The sequence below is a fragment of the Pygocentrus nattereri genome, chromosome 15, assembly GCF_015220715.1.
Source record: "Pygocentrus nattereri isolate fPygNat1 chromosome 15, fPygNat1.pri, whole genome shotgun sequence".
In the NCBI taxonomy this organism is placed as follows: Eukaryota; Metazoa; Chordata; class Actinopteri; order Characiformes; family Serrasalmidae; genus Pygocentrus; species Pygocentrus nattereri.
The window spans coordinates 10,760,990-10,774,486 of NC_051225.1; the positions used below are offsets into that span (position 1 = coordinate 10,760,990).

Sequence of the window (13,497 nt, forward strand, 5' to 3'; positions counted from 1 at the left end):
CGCAGCTAGGCGCAGCCGTTAAGGACCTAACGCCAGGGCTGTCGGCCAGGAGGAGTATCAGAGTTCAGCACAATACTAGCTACACATTAACCAGAAACAAAAGAGAACTGTACTGGCGCTGAGGGATGGGCTCTCTTCCTGGAGGAGTAGGCACGACACAAGTGGGGGGATTTTCATGTGGCTGGGTTTCAACGTGCACCAAGCAGTTGGCCAGATTAGACACATACAACTGAGTTGGATGTCACATGAATGGGCGGATAGCAGATTTTTGCTTGTGTGGAAATCTCCCCATTCAACTTCCAAATAGAGCAGCCTCAATTGCTCGATTACGAATGCACCTTCTCACAAAATTGGCTTCATACAGTAGGAAGCTGAACCTGACGGACAGTCACACTTACATTCACTGCTTGGGACATTAGTTTTTATTAGGGCTTTCAACGGATTACGTTCATTATTCACTATTAATCAATATTTCTCCAGTGCATTTTATTATAGCTACATGTAGTACAGTATGCTGGTGGAAGCTGGTGGTATGGCCAAAAATATATGTATTTCTGATAGTTGTAGCATATATTCAGTTTTTAAATAAGTTTTTGAAGAGAATAACAGCTATAGTACAGCAGAAAGCATATTTTTATTATGTAAATAAAGCAAAGGGGGAAAAAGTGGCTTAACATTCTGGAAAATCCCTTCACTTTTTAATCAGAACTATTTTTATCAACCAAAGAAAATCAGCAATATTTTATTGACCAAAATAGCCAAAACAAGACTGAAGAATATTTAGATAAATCTATGTCAGTATTACTCTCCAACATGAGCACCAAAAGGGGCCAGAACATAATTAATGCATGATTTAATAAGGAACGTGAAATGTGAATAAGAAGCCAACATCAGCTTTGTCGATTTTCTCATGTCTTTTGTCTTATACGTGCATCACATTCACTCGTGCCTCAGTGTGTCTGACACAGCTGGAATTTGGAAAATATTAGTTATTTCAACCAATACCCTGTATAATCTCGTATACTGTCCACTGCCAGAATGGACAAAATAAGATGTCAAAATGTGTTTATTATTTTCAATAATTCAACAACAGTGTTTTCATCAACCCAAGGTTCACACGAACCAGAACGTGAATTAAATGAACACAAGGTAAACATGCATACTGGATGAACAAAGTTTCCAATTTCATCACCAACATCCAGTGACAGCAGCAGTGGTTATGAGTTTAAACTCTCCTTGCTCATACAGCTTTAGGATTTTTGTTACTATCGCTTTCCACATTGCTATTGCTTTTGTAAGTTTGCTGTTCATGGATTTAGTTCTCCCGTGAAACTCAGTGTGTTTTACTTGCAAATGACGATTTGGACTCTTGGAACTTTGCTGATAAACAAACCTGTCATTTAAAAGCTATAGATATTTGAACAAGAGGGCTACAGTCGCAGACCCATAGTAAAAACGGGTGAGCAGCTGGGTTTCAGCCTGCACTATTACAGATGATTAAGGGTTAAATTTGTAAAAATGTATAAATGCACTTGATTTATCAAAATAATTAATAGATTATTCAGTTGCAAGCATAATCGATAACGACTGCTCTACTCTCAAGTACAAGCGCTGATATATGATCAGTATAGTACAGTTTTCTGTAAACATGTACACAGATGGAAACCTGATTCTGTATCACTACTACCTTAAATATGGACCTTGACTGGGCAATTACTGTAATGCTGATGTATGCAGTCTCATGAATAAACATGACCTCGCTCCCAGAGAACAGGGAAAGTCAACAAACAAAAGAAATGTGACTTTAGCTGTGCAGTACAGAGATTTTCTAGGACATTGTTAAGTTCATCATTCCGTACTTTCTAAAACACTGCCACCTTCTGAATGAAAAGAGAAAGCTCAGTTAGGAAATAACAGAAAAAAACTAACAAACTAAATTTTATACAACTATATAATGCAGCTGGCAAAAGGCAGCCCAATACCGGTTCTGTGTAGTACTGTGGAGTGATCAGAGAGAAGCAAAGAGACAGAGGGAGACCAAGAGAGGATGGGCATGGGATTGCATAAGTGCCAGGAGCTCTATTATGTCATTCACAAAGCCGAGCTGCATTAGAACAGAGAGAACCACTACCTCCCACCAGCGCTTCATCCCTTCACTGAGTAACAAGCCCACTCCTACGCTGCAAACTCAGCGGTCAGAGCAGTGGGATTAACTAACTGCCCACTTCACTGTAAACGCTCAAGTAGAGATGGCAACCAAGCACTACTGTGACTACAAATGGCGCCAGGTAGGAACAGATACAGCTCCAGACTGTAGCTACTGTTAAATAAACAAACAAACAAAGCATGAAAACAGCAGGGACCAAGGCTAAAGAAAGTGAGTGGAGTGACAGAGTGGGGTACATGCTGGCAGACACTTAAAAACAGTTGCCATCAGCCCTTTAGCTCTGTGTGGTAGAGTTTTAACCAGGGCTCAAATCTGGATCTGAACTCAAGTTAGGGGAGCAACAAATATATGTTTTCATGGCCAATACAGATGTCTTAATCTATGGCTGGTCATTTTTGGGCCAGGTTTTATTAGAGATGAGCACAGGTAATTGAGTACTCTGTCTGAGGTGCTAGTATGAGCTGGTTGGAATAGTGAAGTCGCTCTTTGGGTATTCAATGTATTTCTCTATGGGAAAGTAGAGAAAACACATAGGCTAATAATTTGGTGAAACACAATGGATTTGTTTGTATTTGTTAATAAATATTTATTTTGCTACTCCAAAACATGAACATCAGAAAGTGAGTGCATTGCTCAGAATGTGTAAAGGAGGTGACTAAGGCTACATTTATACAGCAGATAAAAGTGGCCCAATTCAGATGTTTTTTCTTCATATGTGACACAGATGAATCTGGGTGTCAGTGTGAAAGGGGGGAAAGGAGAAAAAAAAAAAAAAAAAAAAAAAAAAAAAACAGCTGAACCTGACATTTTCAATTCTGATTTGAGACACTTTCATACGTGGTACTAAAATCAGATACGTATCCGATTTGCAGCTATGTATATATATAAAAAAAATTTTTTTTTTTTTTGCAATACCAGTGCTGTCACCTGAAAAGGTAACTCTGCAGTCTTACTTTGTTTTCAGCCAAAATCCATCTTTGCTCATATCCATATTTTCATTTAACTCTGCAGGTTCAATGAAAACATGGATATGTAACATAGACTTGTGAGAAGGCCTAACACGTACAGGTTTGGTGCACATGTACTTGCCTAGGTCAAGTTATTTATGTCAAACTCACAATTCACAGCACCTAATCTGTGCATCCTGTTTTACTTCCACATTGCCAACCATGTCGGCAAATGTTGGCCTTGTGCACCTCAGTGCACCACAACTACAATTAGCAAGATTAAATGCAGGTTACACTGGCAAGCCTCTCCCAGTGACAGAATTATTTCACTAACTGTATGTAAAATAACTTTGGTAAACTTCCAAATAAATTTTGACTAAGTAGTTTGGGATTGTCCCTAACACTGAAAGGGATGCAGCAGCAAACACAGTGATAGAGTGAGTGCTGATGCTGATCTTTGAATCCACAAACATCCGAATCCTGTTAGGTTCAGACAAATATTTAAGCTCTAATGTGTGGAACATGCCTGTCCACAGCCTGGCCTGGCACTGGCAGGGTGCAAAAAGGAGAAAGGGGCCAAGTTGCATCATGGGGATGAGCGGTCAACAAGCCTCTCCTTCTCAGCGTCAGCCTCTTACTGAAAGCTCCCACTGAACATGAAGAAAAAAAAAAAGGTTTCTGTTTCGTCACACCAGAGGCCACTAACAGGCAGACCACGGTCCGAGTCTGGACCCAGACGCTGTCCTATGCGGACCTAAACCTATAACGGAAAAACGATGTGTAATCGTTTCCTAGCCTTTACGATACGGCTTTAGTGGCCCAGAAGACTCACAAACCAATCGCATTAATTCATACTCAGCCAATCAGATCTGTGCATTACGACGAGTACTGAGTGAGCGACACACAGGGGAGCAATGAAGTGAAAAACAAAAGTCGGAGTGACTCAGAGGGAAGTTATTTCACATGGTGTGATCTAAAAAGAGAAAACTGACAAATATTCCTGAAATATGACTGTATTGTACTTTAGTTGATTCAGTTGTTGATTACATAAGATGTTGCTATGCAGTATATGGCACTGAATCACAATGCAAGTTAGACATTATGATATTCTGGACCTTTGCTTGAGGATATTTTCTCAAAGTGGACCTTACAGAATTTTAAAGACCCGTGTGTCATACTATTTTGATTTCCAGCTTTCCTTCTCATGCCTGTGGAGCATATATTAAAAGTGGAAAGTCCCAAGCTGTGACATTCAACTTTCTCCTCTTTACGACCATTATTTATTTCGAGTGTAAATACTGCAAGACACATGACCATAACAACAATGTTGTTAAACTGGGCTAATATGTGGATTTTCCATTGCAAGACCAGTGTGGAGTCCCTCCCCTTTTGTGCTGATAAGAGTCGTAAGTTCAAACATGTGACAACATAGAAACAGAGGGAGAGACCGAGAAGAAATGGACTGATCACACCCTCAGCTGAGTGGGTGCAGGGAAAGATGACTAATCACCAATAACATCCTCCCCTCACCGACTGCGAGCTTACATTAGCACACAGCAGATTCCATTTTACCTTTATGAGAAAGGAATGTTTTCTGAGAGCCCCAACGGACCATTAAAGGCTTTATCTATTGTTCAGAACAGACACTCTCCCGTTTCACTTCCCCTCTCATGCCGTCAGAGGACTGGTAAAAGGTTGTTTTCTTATCTCTAGTAATGTTGAATCACGCAGTCGAATGTGATGTCCCCTAAACAGATAGAGATCGTCTAAATAGCAAGCAGAATGACATTACAGCAACAGTGAGAAGTGAATAATGCAGCTAAAAATAAGCCTGAGCTGGGCTCTCACAGAATCATGTCTGGGCATGTCAGCAGGGGTAGTCTTCATCAAAGTGCTTACCACACTTAGGCAAAGCCCCAGGAAACTGTCTAGGGGAATTAGGGCAGATTCTTTGTGTTTAACTGAAATTAGAAACATGGTCCATGCTTCAGACACGTGAATCATTTTCCTTCCAAGAAAGAAGGAGCATGATCAGCAGGAGAACGATACAGAACCGCCAAAGGCACAGACGGCACTTCAAGGCATACTCTGCAACTTTGATAGACATTAGCTGACACTACGCTCCTTTCAGTGCTCCCCAAAACACATGCGTACATGTTGCCTTGCTTAGAATACCTGGCGCTGAGCTGTAATTGATTGTCACAAGTGAAATTACATGAACGGACTTTCACACAGCGCATCTGTTAGACAACAACAGTCCACATGAAACTGACTAATGAACATCACAGCCCTGCATCCAACTGGAGTGCTGCTAATGCTTTTAGCAAGTGCCACAGCCACCATAGTTTGTGGCCAAATTCAAACACATTGGTCAGCTAACAAGATTAATGCTAACTACTTAGCTATGTCAGCTGCAGAGTTTAAAATCAAAAGGTGCTATTCAAAACAGCTGTCTGCCTAGGAGGCATAGAGCAAAGTCGACATCACTCTTCATGGCCTTGAACCATCCTGGCTCCTTCCAGCACTGGAAAGCAACACTGATGTTGACTCATAAACCCAAATTTGACTGCAAGGCTAATCTTCTTTGAAAGTGCAGGTAAAACTGGTAAAGTATTCATTCATGCTTAGAATGCTTTATTTGTGACAGAAATAAGTTGTATAAGTTGGCTAGGACATGGCTTCCTGCTATGCTCTGTGCTTTTATTTTTATTGGTTCACGTAATTTGATTTTAAACATTTTACAGAGCATTCAGCTGCCAAAAACACTGGATTATTTTATTATTTTGAGCACTTTTTTATTGACAGCTGCCAACACTGCTGTCTACTGCTCAACACCTTTAAAGCACAGGGAGATGAGAACAACTATTGAGCTCAGTGAGCTTGAATGAAACATCAAGCTCACCAGTAATCCATGTTATGTAAACAGATTTCATTATTGTATAAACACAGCTTTGCTTTTGAGTTCAGAGTATTACTGCATTCTGGCAAACTGAGCATCCAGTAAAGAAGCAAAACATGCCAACACCCGAACACCCACCCCCCAAAAACAGATGCTCACATTATAATCCATCTAGACTTGCCACCCTATAAGTGCTGAGTAAGGAGGAAAGGAAGGGAATATCCAGAGAGAAAGATCTGGGCCTCCCCTAACCCATCCCCCACCTTTATCCATAAAGCATGAGCATGGAGCCCCTGCAGTGGGTCCAGAGGAAGCCACCCAGCAGTAGTCTACCCCGCCTTCACATACATTTATCCCTCCTGTGGATGACTCTTCTGAGCCCAATTCATAAGTTTGCACAATCATCTATATGCAGCTCTTGGAGGACCAGCTGACAGAGATGGGACATCAGGCTAAAGCTTTGCATTGGGTCCAGGGATCAACGGAGATTGAGGAGGAAGAACAGGAACACTCCCTTTTGTTGGGTTTAGCAGCAGAAGTCTAGGCTGGGGGAGGGGTGCCCTCTCAGAACAGCTCGATGGCTGGAGAAGGAAGCACATCCTGAGGACGCCAGAATCACATCCACATCTCCTACACCTGCTAGTGCAGCGTTCCAAAGCTACACATTCTCTACTGTGGGAAAAGCATTTGGAACTGTTTTAAGGACATCTTCTGCCTGAGTGTGGGTCTCACTTCCATGAAAACATTTTCAGTTAAGTTTTTAATGTTTGAGGTGATGGTATCTAAGATGCATATAAAACCTATTCCTTGAATAAATGACCATGTTAAATAATGCTGAACACCACATTTTCTAAACACAGACCACAGTAGTCTAGACCAGTCTTGATTAGGCAAGTGCAGATCCTATTTTACCAAAAAAAACCAACATCTTTAAAGTTATGTTCTGAATGCATGTTCTTAAAATCGCAGTACACGGTTAGAAATAAAAGGTTCTGTGAAGGTTCATTTTTTGTTCATAAAAGGTACAATAATCAAGGTAAATCTACCCTCAAAAAGGTACAACAGTGGTTTTAAGGTCAAATTGAGCAAATAAAGTGAGTAAAGTACATATTTGTACCTCTTCATAACCTAATGTTTTAAAACAGAACAATAAAACAAAAGGCCTGGAGACAAGACGAGGAGTGTGGAGTCAATATAACTTAGTAAATATCATTTCAGTGGATTATGGTAGTTAGGTTCCCTAACTAAAAGGTACCAAGATGTACCCTTGACGGTTCCACCCCAGTGACATTGTAAATGTTTTCTGAGAGTGTACATTGGTGGTGAATATACATGTACAAGATTTGAAACCTTGTTTGTGTACCATGAAAGCAACGTTTTGCAGTTTTTTGTTAACTGAATTCACATCTACATGGTTAGAAATAAAGGTACTGTATGGATACATTTAGCATTCATCAAGGAACAATGTAAATGTAAAATGTTCCCTCAAAATGTACAACGGTGGTTTTAAGGTCCAACTGTGAACCTTAAATAAGCTTTTCCACATAATAAGTTCATATCTGTATCTTTTGACAAACTGTTTTAAAACAGAACAATAAAATAAAGTCTGGAAATGACACTGGGTGTGTGGAGTCAATAAAACATTTCAGTGGAATATGGTATAGTCATGTTGCCTCACCGAAATTACTTGGATGTTCCCCTTGGGGGTTCCATCTTAGTGACAGTTTCATGCCATAACTTAATTTTGGAGCATATGAATAACCCACAGTCAGAGCTAGTCAGGCTACCACATGGTGGGCTAAGTTTTAGCAATGCTACAACTAACTCAACCCCACAAGAACACAATAAGTGTATGTGCCCTCGTTGTTTCAAAACAGTTCCCTTTTCCCATTTTTTTTATTCACAGATTAATCAAATATGTGCTATAGTTGAAGATGTGTAGAACTATGCGAAACATACATTTGCCAAATTAGATTTTTACATTTTTATCTTTATTCTTATCTCTTGGTTGGTGTACTGTAGTGTAGTGGTTAACACCTCTGCCTTCTACTCTGTAGACTGGGGTTCAATCCACCACTAGAGCAAGCACCCTACTCTATACCAATAAGAGTCCTTGGGCAAGACTCCTACCACCACCTTGGCCTACCTGTGTAAAATAATCAAACTGTAAGTTGCTCTGGATAAGAACGTCAGGTAAATGTAAAATGTTTACTATGATACAGATATTTTTTATATATTTAGACTGAAAAGCTTGTCTTGTCAAAACAATATAAAATGACAATTAATTGTGCATGAACCAACTTATTAAAACATAGCCTAGCTAATGTTACAACCAGCCTTTCAGTCTGTATAAAACTTGTCCTTCCTGTGGAGCAAGTTGTATCATCAGTACTCATGCGATTTTCAGCTGAACTGTTCACAATTGGAAAGTAATCAAAACAAAGTTTACATTCTCATTTTCTGCCGAGACGTGTAGGTTGGCAATAATCTTTCTAAAACATTTTTGAAAATTGTTGAGCAAAAAATAAAGTGCCCCTCTCTCCCCTACATGCTGCATGAGTGTCTAATAACAAGTGTTTAATAAGTTAATAAGTCCCCTGCCACATGTTACTGTTCACAGCTAGTGACATTCAGGCAAACTCAGTTTTACAACAAGCACTGGACAAATATAATGAACCTGCATTACCTATTCATAAATGAAAATGTTTTCACACAAATGGCTTGTGCAAGGAATCTGTAAATGATCTGTGTTGGCTTTTCCACACAATAAACCTATTTAATGTCTTTTGTTTCCCAGAACTTTTATTTCTCTGTTCTTCACCAGAGATGCTGTAAAAGTCTTCATACAAATGCTATATTGTGCTCACACTGGCCTTCTCACCACAAAGTGCTGCCATATGTTGGGCTGACTATACATGTGTCCAAGAGATGCTGCGTCTGCCCTGATGGTTTCAAACATGAACATTCAACTGCACCTATATGGCTGGTGTGTGCCATTAGAAGCTGGAGCAGGATATGACTTGCCTTCTTGATCATGTCAGAATGATCAAATTAGCCATGAATCTTGAAAAGAAAAAGTGACATGCAGTTGCTCGACGTTCTTTATTGGCAAGAAAAAGGTTCTCTTATTAAAAAAAAAAAAAACTCTCCATTAAGACTTTCACAGCAAAGCTTAAGGCTAATGGTAATCACATTCACAGATGTTTGGGTAAACATCTGAACCCAGAACAGTCCAGATAAAGCGTCACTACCTGTACTCAAGTATTTCTGATATTTCTTTAATCCGTACTGGGACGCAGACATGTCCTGATACGACCTAATAATATGCTGACTCCACATAAATCATGAGGGTGCTGCCAACATTTCTCGCTTGCCATCAACAAGAATGCTGCACTAAGTCAGAGTATTTACAGTTGAGGAAAGGGGAAAAAAAAATAATTCACACAACCCAGAACAGCCACTGTATGACTGACAAGTTGCTTGTGGAAATTAACTGACTAGCAACAAAGGAGACAATGCAAGCAATGAATCAAAGTAATCGCAAATTAAATTGCCTAAACAGTAGGCCTTCGCTTTGGGAATGATTCAGTCTAATATAATCCACACATCTACAATTCTACCTAATCATGATTGTAGTCATAACACATGACTGCCATCCAATTTTTGGACACCGCAGGACTTACTCTAGTAGTGGGTGGAATACCTGTTTATCCTGTATAACAGTTGAAATTCTTTTTAAAAGGTATGAGTTTTCTCTTGGGCGGCACGGTGGGTAGCGCTGACGCCTCGCAGCAAGGACGGCCTAGGTTCGATTCCCCGGCCGGGTGATCAGGGTCCTCTCTGTGTGGAGTTTGCATGTTCTCCCTGTGTCTGCGTGGGTTTCCTCTGGGTTCTCCGGTTTCCTCCCACAGTCCAAAGACATGCACTCAGGCCAATTGAACATGCTAAATTGCCCCTAGGTGTGAGTGTGTGAGTGACTGTCTGTGTCTGTCTGTCTGCCCGCCCTGCGATGGACTGGCGACCTGTCCAGAGTGTATCCTGCCTTCCGCCCGAAGACTGCTGGGATAGGCTAGTTTTCTCTTAACCTTGACACAGATGTGGCCCACAATAGCACAGATAATGCAACGTACAGCGCAAAACACAGTAAGGTTTACCTGTTTGCTGAGTGGCTGTGATGTAAGGCAGTGATGCTTCAATCATGTTTTAAGTGTAAGTAAAAATGCAGCAGTCACTGTAAAATCAGTCTCAGTCCTGTCCAATTTTCCAATTTGTTGTCCAGTTTCTTTTCAACGTATGTGAGCAATACAAACTAGTTGCACTTCTGTTTCCTCTCACACCGTCTGCTTGGCCACCCTCACTCAGCTGCTTCAGACGACACAGGAATCTTGACATCTGGTCCTCAACTGTCAGTAGCTGGGGTGTGTTAGCATAAATAACTCATATTTACCAAATTCCAGAAGTGTCTGATGGTTGTAAATATAGGGACTCGAGCGCGGGACTACTCGAGCGCGGGACTCGAGCGCGGGACTACTCGAGCGCGGGACTACTCGAGCGCGGCTTATTTGGCATCACAAAATCTGACCAAGCCTTCTCCCATGAGATGAATTTATTTCTATGCATCCTAGCCTGAGAAGAAGGCTAGCCTAGAAGTGAGAGTGGGGTAAGATGACTCAGCCTCCAGAAAAACTACAAAACTCTGGGACAGGGATGGCACAGATAAGGTTACAGCCTGCATTACAATCTTTTAGAAATAACACTTGCAGAGATGTACACTGCTGTCAGATTTCTGTTGTTTTACCATTGGCCGTAAGACTGGCTTGTATCCATTTATCTCTCAGCTCTCGCTAACGAGTAAGAACCAGTCGGAGATTTACTCTTGCCCCACTTTCTCTTTATCTCTTCCTCACTTCCTCCAACAACATCATCAGTTTCTTCGCAGCCTCTACTATAATGTCCATACTGAGAATAGTAAGCTAGCTTCTTCTTAAAGCTAGATGAAGAGCCACAGTTGTCGTGTGACGTGATGTTACACTGTAATCGTGAGAGGTTTCGTGCCTCATCCTCCAAAATTACGAATTGCTATAGCAGACATTCTGTGCCCAAAGTGGCAATGACAGAAACACCATTCTCTCCAGTATAAGCCACTGTACCAAAATGATTTCAAAGCTGTTGTTTTGAATTAAAATATTAATTATTAAAAAACATTGCTTTCAATATATTTCTTATTCAAAGTAAAGGGACTTCTTAGAAAAATAATGAACTGTTAAATACACACAAACATCATGGGCACATGGACCCCAGACCACATTCCTGATTTCTATCATTTCTGGTTAAAAAAAATAGATACTTATACAATTATATTCAGTTTGGAATTAAAGACCAACCATATGTCTGTGTGATGTGTGTGTACACAAAAGCTACGCTTACACAGCGAATAAAAGTGGACAAAATCCAGTCTCTTTCTCAGTATGAGACACAGATCTGTCATCTGTGTGTCAGCGTAACCAGCAAAAAAAAAAAACCCACCACACTGAATTTGACATTTTCAATTCCAATTCAAGATGCTTTCATATGTGGTACTGAAATCCGATAAGTATCCGATCTGTGGCTCTGTGACTCAGTCTGAACAGCCAGAGTTCATGTGGCGTTAATGTCAATCCAACTTGATATTAATCATAATTTTGCACTGCTGAGACTCAAACATTAGGACGTTTGAGTCAAAATAGGAGAGCAGGAAGCGGGTATGGTGGTTCCTCTAGTCATCTGACAGGTTGGATTGATCAGAGAACGCTGCCCACTTGGTGAGCGCTGTGCACACTGTGAGTGCTGTGAAAGGGGTCAGAGTTCTACTGAAGTTGTGGTCTGAAAAAAACGCGGTCTGAGATCCCAAAGGACCAGAAAGAAAACCGAGGCCGCTTTATAGTTCACTTACATTGTTTAAAAAAAAAAAACCCAGGTCATCTGCAGTTGGTTCCCTTCCTGGTTCACTTTAACAGAACTCTGATTCTTTTAAAATGAACTATGTGAAAACACTGTTAAACCACCTCAATGTGTGACCTCAATGAGAACCTAGACAGTTTTGAGGAAATACAGAAAAAAATTGTCTATTTATTTCTTGTGTTAGCAACGTTTACCTCAAGCACTAAAGTTAAACATTTTAAAAACCTAAAAGTGTCTTGGCTGATCAGCTGCAGCTTAGGAGAGTTGAAAACCAAGTATATAATTGTCTTCCCCAAATCACTCCAAGCAAGCCAAACAAAGGGATTCTATTATCTTTTTTATGTTAACAAACAAGACTACAGTTCATTTTCCATCAACAGTTTACACAACAGCCTCTTTTGGTAATAGCTTTAAATGAATTAATAGTAGCTTTTAATATCAAAACAACAAAGGCTTCAAATAACATCAACAGCCAGAAAAGCAAAAAAAAAAAAAAAAAAAAGACGGACATCTGTAGCTGAAGTTCAGTCAGTTGACTCTTTTTAGATCCCCCATGATAACAGCTTTAAGAGGGCATCCCGGACTCCTGGAAATGCTCTTGGTCAGAATACCGCCTTTCCAGTAGTGCTGATTCATCACTGACACAGTAACTATGTCTGGGCATAAGAAACCCTGCTGTAGTGCAGCTGCTCGGCAATGAGAACTAGGCGACACACTGTGATCCAAGACTCATATAGACTGAAGCCATAGATACATTTTGTAAACAAAAGAAAATTAAACATTTAAAAAGGTTGCTTGCCAGCAGAGCAATGACATTTACTGCAGAAAATAAGACTTAATTTGTGGTCAAGAGCAAAGGCCTGCTGAAAATTTAGTACAGAGCTTAAAAAGACTTAATTTGTATGAGCCTATGAAGTATTTGTTTGAGATTTAATGCTGTATATAGGCCAACATCTTAAAAGGCAGGTGTATTCAGCCTACTACAGACTCCAGGGTGGTGCATACACAGTGCTATGCACTGAATTATTGATGAAATGGTGCTCAGATGGATGCAGCTACCCTTTACCTCACCGAGCTGGCCTAAGAAAGACACCAACTCCTGAACTAGACTTAGTGCACCACATTACTAACCTTACACGCACCTGTAACCACAGATTAGCTTCTGTAATTTTAAATGAGGAGCAACATACTATTGGTTTACACCTGATCTTTATTACTGAAAGCTGTTTATTAGGCCAGTATTGTAGTATTTAGGTGATAATGCTCAGTGAAATGTGCCTGACTGCTGTCAAAATACACTGCTAATTGTTATCAAGATTTTCGTATTCACGTTGAAGTCTTTGGCTAAACTGATAACAAATCACTATTTCGCTGTTGTCGGAACAAAGCCTTGTATCTCTTTTTATTGTTTTTCAGTTTTTGACCCAATTTAAAAGTACCTATTGGCCTTTACATGGTGTGTTAATTTCACGATGAATGAACCAAAAGAAACGTCTCAAAATGACTTAGAAAAAATTCTGGTTCTGTTGACATTAAAAGTAAAG

At 40.2% G+C, this 13,497-nt stretch overlaps 1 protein-coding gene across 4 annotated transcripts in view; it reads right to left on the minus strand.

The window, feature by feature from the left end:
* csnk1g1 (casein kinase 1, gamma 1) overlaps nucleotides 1-13,497 on the minus strand; it is a 55,296-nt gene that overhangs the window by 26,516 nt on the left and 15,283 nt on the right. The window lies entirely within an intron of this gene.